At 37.7% G+C, this 7,312-nt stretch overlaps 1 protein-coding gene across 1 annotated transcript in view; it reads right to left on the bottom strand.

Moving 5' to 3' along the window:
* The window catches only part of CFTR (cystic fibrosis transmembrane conductance regulator (ATP-binding cassette sub-family C, member 7)), a 195,095-nt gene that overhangs the window by 94,745 nt on the left and 93,038 nt on the right, over positions 1 to 7,312 (bottom strand). The window lies entirely within an intron of this gene.

The following is a 7,312-nucleotide window of genomic DNA, read 5'->3' as shown; positions in this document are numbered from 1 at the left end:
CCACCACTGCTGTATCTAAACATATTTAGTGGGTAGTCCTGGGTACAAGGCAACTCCTTTCCAAACTTCTCTCACTGACTCATCCATCCACCATCTCATTCCTGTGACCTCTCCACCCACTCTGCCTCTCCTGTCACCCTCCTTCCACATGGATTGTGTCATCCTTTCTCCCAGGTAATAAACTTTCTGTGGCAACAACCATGCTAGGCATGGTAAAAGAAGTTTAGAATTTATCAGAAATAGTCTTTGACTCCTGAAGGATACTAAATAACATCCAAAAGTTTTCATTAACCATTTTAATATAGGTCATAAAATAGTACACAATTAACCTACAAATTAGTTGTACAGGTGACAGAAGTATCTATATAATAGACAGAAAATACTAGAAGACTTTCTGAAAGAGATGGGGCTCAGCCTGAGATTTGAAGGATGAAAAGAGTCAAATAGGTACTACTCTCTCTTTAATTCAAAAAAGTTCTCTACCTTTTCCCTTTCCATCTTCAAATATCTGCTCTTTTCTTTTGCTACTACCTTCTTCTCTCTCCCTTTACAAAAATACACTTCTATACTATTCCTCCTTTTCCTTTGACAATCCAGAAGCAATCCACCATCTCCTTTGTGTTGTCAACATTTTTTATATTTAAATTGTCAAATGCTTACTACAAAACTCTAAACTCACAAAGGAGGCAAACTAACAGTGATCATTACTATTTCGCAGCTCCAATAGGTTGAAGCTATTCTAACCACTGCCCCCAAGGAACTCTTATTGTCAATAATCCTGAGCTGGGGTGACAAAAGGCCTGATGTTAAAAATGACGTCATGTTGGAGGCAATGCAGTAGGATAACCCCCACTCCTTACTCTGGCAACCATCAATCTTTTCTTCATATCTATGAGTTCAGGGTTTTTTTTTTAGATTCCATACATAAGTGAGATCATACAGAATATATCTGTCTGACTTACTTCATTTATCACAATGCCCTCAATGTCCATCCATGGTTTTGCAAATGGCAGGATTTCCTTATTGGTTTTTTTTTTTGTTGTTGTTGTTGTTTTTTTTTTATGGCTGAATAATATTTGTATATATGTGTATATATACCACATTTTCTTTATCCACTCATCTGTTGATGGATACTTAGGTTGTTTACATGTCTTGGCTATTATAAATAATGCTGCAATGAATCTGGGGGTGCAGGTATCTTTTTGAGATAGTGATTTCATTTCCTTCAAATAAATACCCAGAAGTGAAATTGCTGGGTCCATATGGTAGTTCTATTTGTAATTTTTGAGGAACTTCCATGGTATTTTCCACAGTGGCTGTACCAATTTACATTCCCACTAATATCCTTAGTATTTTACGATTTTCTATTATTGTGAATTAAATAACTTTCTATTTCCATTTCGAGACAGTTGCTGCTAGTCTAGAGAAAAGCTAATTATTTTTGTATGCTTAACTATGATCCATACATCTTATATTCCCTCATTACTTCTAGCAGACTTTTGTTTTCTGTTTGTCTCTTTGCTTTTTGCTAAAATCCCTTGGGTTGTTTTTTTTTTAGGTGAACAATCTTTTCATGAATATTTAATATTGTTCCTACTTATAGATAAATGGCATTAACTTCTTGCCATTTAAAATGTTTACTTTAGAATGTTACCTAAAAAATACTGTATTTATGAAGTTTCCTTCTATTTGTACTATGATTTTTTATTAGAAACGACTGCTGAAAATAAATTTTTTTAAATTAATTTTAAAAAAAGAAATGACTGCTGAAACCGGTTTGGCTCAGTGGATAGAGCGTTGGCCTGCGGACTGAAAGGTCCCAGGTTCGATTCCGGTCAAGGGCATGTACCTGGGTTGCGGGCACATCCCCAGTAGGAGATGTGCAGGAGGCAGCTGATCGATGTTTCTCTCTCATCAATGTTTCTAACTCTCTATCTCTCTCCCTTCCTCTCTGTAAGAAAATCAATAAAAAATATATTTAAAAAAAATAAAATTAAATTAAAAAAAAATAAAATAAAAAAAGAAATGACTGCTGAATTTTACGTAAGACTCGTTTAACATTTACTGACCTTTTATTTGGTTTTCCTCTTTGTCAATATAACAAATTATATTTTATTTATATATTTCTTTACATTGATGCACCCTTACATTCTTATCATAAATTTTGATTGGTCATATTTTATTATTTTTATATCATTCTGTTTGCTATGTATTAATATTTTATTTATAACATTTTATTTTAATATCTACATCATAAATATGATTATGTTTTCTTTTTCATAGTTTCTTTCACATTTGGGTACTAAGACTATTTTGGCTTTAGAAAATGAACTGAAGAGCTTGCCATCTGTTTCTATGGTTTGGTATCTACATATATAAAAGCCTAAGTGATCGGAATGACCAGTTGCTATGATGCGCACTGAACACCAGGGGGCAGACGCTCAACACAGGAGCTGTTCCCTGGTGGTCAGTGCGCTCCCACGGCAAACCTCCCATGGTTCCTCAACCTGGCCAGCAGGCCCTGACTGCCCGATCGGGGCCAGGCCCTGAGCTGGGATGGGGAACCAGGGTGGGTGGCGACGATGCAGCCCCATTCCCAGGCGGGCCGAGGGCCGGCTCCCTCCTTGGGGCTGGTGGCCAACCTCCTGTGCCCCATCCCTCCCCCTGGCTGGTAGGCCCCGATTGGCCCTCCACATGCCCACCTAGGGGTGGTTCAATGGTGAGAGGAGGAGGGGGGAGGCGTGGAACCGCACAGTGGCAGAGCGCTGACAATGGCAGCATTAGCGTCCAGTGTTTATTCCTTCTGCACTCGGCCCGGAGACCATAGCCTCCTGTCTGGCCTGGCCCTGATCGACCTGGCCTTGATCAGCCCTGATCGCAGGCCAGGCCTAGGGACCCCACCCATGCATGAATTTCATGCACGAGGCCTCTAGTGGTTTAAATAATATGGGAAATGCATGTTATTTAAAAGTTAGATACAGTTCAGCTACCAAATCATCTAGTGATAGTGCCTTTTTTAGTAGACATTGAATCACCTTCACAATAGTAGTGTCTACTCAACCTTCTTCAAGCTTCTTTCTTCAATTTTGATTATTTGTATTTAATCAAATAATAAAATTTGCTAGTAAATTATCAGTTCCTCTAGGTTTGTTTGTGGGTGTTCCTTTTTTAGGTTTTTAAGTTTGGATAGCAGTTGTGATCATTACTATAACTATAGAACAGTGGTTCTCAACCTTCCTAATGCCGCGACCCTTTAATACAGTTCCTCATGTTGTGGTGACCCCCAACCATAACATTACTTTCATCGCTACTTCATAACAATTTTGCTAATTTTGCTACTGTTATGAATCGTAATGTAAATATCTGATATGCAGGATGTATTTTCATTGTTACAAATTGAACATAATTAAAGCATAGTGATTAATCACAAAAACAATATGTAATTATATATGTGTTTTCCGATGGTCTTAGACAACCCCTGTGAAAGGGTCATTCGACCCCAAAGGGGTCGCGACCCACAGGTTGAGAACCGCTGCTATAGAAGAATATGGTATTTTACATACCATTAAAATATGATTAAGGAAAGCATTGCTAAAAGATGAAGTCTTGTCTAATGCTTAAAACATCTTCAATTTCCTACCAGTTTAGAACTTTTTCAAGGAATTTTGAAGACCTCTCCTCCTATGCTAAGATAGTATTAAATGTGAAATGTAGAGAAAACATGTGTGTAAAAGGAAATAGGGAAGGAGACAGGGAAAGCTTGGAGGGTTGTCAGACCTCAATGCAAGTCCAAGCCCTGAGTGAAGGCTTGGGTGGGAGAACACTAAATCACTGTGTAGTTGAAGCCTAACAAGCAAGTTTTCGAAACCTATGTGGGAGTCCTTGAAGCCACATTAATTAATAAGTAGGTTCCATGTTTTTCAAACACAAATCTGTATCCCTTCCACACTCAGTCACTCATGAAAAGCAGCCTGTGGAAGGAGCAGTCTCAAGACAAACTCAGTGAGTGAGAGATTTCCACCCAGAGCTACTGGGGCTCTTGGTCAATTATACTCCCTACAACAATGCCTGTAAGGCACAACTCACTGCCACCACAACACCTTACCCCCCAAAACTGGCAAGGGATAGATATGAAGTCAGAATGGCTACTAAACATGGAAAGATGTATACTCTCAGCAGCAATCAGGAACTGCAAATTAGAAAAATAGAGAGACATGGCTTTTTACAAATTAGAATGGCAAAAATTAAAGTCTGTCTAAAACAAGAGCTTATAAAAATGTGAATCAGTGGGAGCTGTCATAAATGGCTGGTGGTAGTGTAAACTGGCACCATTACTTTAAGGTATGATTTGGCGGTATCTAGTAAAATTGGAAATATATATATCCTCATATACCATAATTCAACAGGTAGATTTCTACACCAGAGAAACTCTTGAGTATTTACAAGAAAAAAATATTGTTATTACTGTAAAATCTTTGAATAATCTAAATATTCATCAGTAGCAGAACGAGAAAAGAAAATGTAACATCTGAGCACATACAGCAGTTTAAAAAAATGAAATAAATTTCTATATATGACTAGCATAGCTAGACCTTAAAGAGATAATAGGAGCAAAGAAAGTAAGTTGAAGAATGATATGTACAAAGGATACCATTTTTGTAAATTTTAAAGCCATGCAAACAAAACCATTAAATATTGTTTGTGGATAAGTGTGTGTATATATAGGTATAATTTATTTGAAATGAATTGGAAAAGTATATATCACATTCATAATAGTTATTGTTTGAAACTTGGGGTTTTGTGGAAGAATGAAGGTGAGAAGGGTTTGTCTAGGCCCCTGACAATGCACTAAGAAAGCAGGCATTTGCAACAGCATGGATGGAACTGGAGAGCATTATGCTAAGTGAAATAAGCCAGTCACAGAAAGATAAATATCACATGATCTCACTCATTTGTGGAATATAATGAGCAACATAAACTGATGAACAAAAACAGATCCAGAGACAGAGAAGCATCGATCAGACCGTAAAACCTCAGAGGGAAGGTAGGGGAGGGTGGGGGTAAGAGGGAGAGATCAACCAAAGGACTTGTATGCATGCATTTAAACCTAACCAATGGAAACAGACACCAGGGGGGTGAGGGCATGAGTGAGGGGGGTTGGGGGGGCAATGGGAAGGATAAGAACACATATGTAATATCTTAATCAATAAAGAAAAAAAATATAAAATATCAAAAAAGCAAAAAGTTACATTAATTATAATTTTAAAAACAGAAAGCAGGGACGTTGTCATATGAATGTTTTTTATCTAAAATAGTGAGACAAATTACTTTTTAAAAGCATGAAAATAAAAGATTCTTGCATTAAAAAAGATCTGATATTCTAAGCCAATGTTTTTGGCCTCCTTTCTGGACTAAAACTACTTATGAAAAGAAATGTGCAAACATAGATAATTTAACAAGTCTCTCAGGTATTGTAATTAATAGGAAGCTACTAGATTGAAATGAAACAAAATAATGGAGGTAGAATGAAGAGAATTGTGAATAAGTCCATTATCTTAAGATCAGATGTATAAGTAACACCAATATCCTACTGCTAATGTGAGCACTTGTTCTGATCACCTAGTTTATTATACATTTGTAGATTTCTTTATTAGTGTTTGTTCTTTTCTATTTGATTTAACATAAAACACTTTGTTGTGTATACACTGTTAAACATTTGTCTTTGCTGATTACTAAGAGCACTCAAATCTGGTAATATATTTACATTAGAGTGCTGGTTTTCAGCCTTCACAGCAGATTTTTGCTTCTATGAAAATTATGATCTAAAACAAAATGATACCACTTGCTGCCATGCATTTAAAAGCAGCCTAAAGGCGAAAGCTGCTAGAGCCTTGCACAGAGAGACAAATGCCATTTCTCTTCCCTCACACTGAAACATCTCTTGTGTTCCCTTGGATCTATTCATGAAAATTGTTGGAAGAAATCATTACATGGAACTAAGATGCTGGGTGTGAATTGATTTCTTATATAAAAATTAACTACTGAGATTTTTTTAAAACTAAGTTTTATTGTGGCGATCATTTTGCAGTATATAATGAATATCAAATGATTGTGTTGTGCCCCTGACATGATCATGTTGTCAATTATACCTCAATAAAAAAACTGTCTAAAAATAAATCAAATATAATAAAAGCTAATATGCCAATTGTCCCCTCGAATAGGAGTTCGACCACTCCCTATGATGTGCACTGACCATCAGGGGGCAGCACAGAACATGGGGGGGGGTGTTGGCGACATGGTGCTGGCAGCAGGCAGCAGTGATGTCGGCCCTGATGGGCCCTGGCAAGAGCGGGACCACAGCAGGATGATGGAGCAGGTGAGCAGGGGACACCAGGCCAAGGCGGTGCTAGTGGGGCCTGATCGCCCTGCTGATCACCCCGCAGATGGTGACCAGCGGCAGTGGCAGGGGGCAGGGCCACCACCGCCTAGAGTTCAGCTAGGACCTGCCCTTCCACGCCAGACACTCACGCTTCAATCGCCAGCCAGGCCGAGGCACCGTACCTGTGCACAAATTTTGTGCACCAGGCCTCTAGTAAACTTATAAAACTCATGATCAATTAACTTCCTTATTGAAGAAGATCCTGTAAAACCTTTGTCTACAACCACCTTACACTGCCATTTCAATTTTTAATGATTTTCTCAGCACAGTTTACCTACAGATAAAATCAAGTATCTGATCATTGGTTCTCAAAGTGTAGTCCCTGGAGCAATTATTTCAAAATCACCTGGGAGCTTGTTTTAAAAATGCTGCACCTAATCTTATTCAGAAAAATTAGGACAGAGCCCAGGAATCTGCATTTTAACATGTGATTATCATGCCTACTCATATAGAGACTTGTTCTTTGACTAATTTCCTTTATAATTTGCTGGTCAGAGAGGCAAATAACAACTTCAAAGGATTCTGTGCTTACATAAGGTCTCTTTTAGATTGTAAAGCACTTGAAAATACTTAGATAAAGAGTACCAGGGAGGGTCAAAGTAATGTTAAAATAAGTATGCAATAAAGATTAACTTATTTTATTAGTAAGAAGTGTATAATATACCCTTATGATATATGCACTTTTTACACAAATGCTTATCATTTTACTCTTTTAAATGCACCTAACTTCATCACTCTAATATTATTCAAGTAAGCCAGACAAACCAGGAGTTGTTGAAGAAAAATTGCTAATATAAAGGTCATTAACTCAGACTGAATATACAACAGAGGAGTGATACAGGGAGCTAGTGTATTGAGGGAAGGGAGGGGAGG

This window comes from Myotis brandtii, unplaced genomic scaffold, assembly GCF_000412655.1.
Source record: "Myotis brandtii unplaced genomic scaffold, ASM41265v1 scaffold348, whole genome shotgun sequence".
NCBI classification, from domain to species: domain Eukaryota; kingdom Metazoa; phylum Chordata; class Mammalia; order Chiroptera; family Vespertilionidae; genus Myotis; species Myotis brandtii.
Note: the sequence above shows the minus strand (reverse complement) of the source record. Positions and strands in the feature narration are given on the sequence as shown.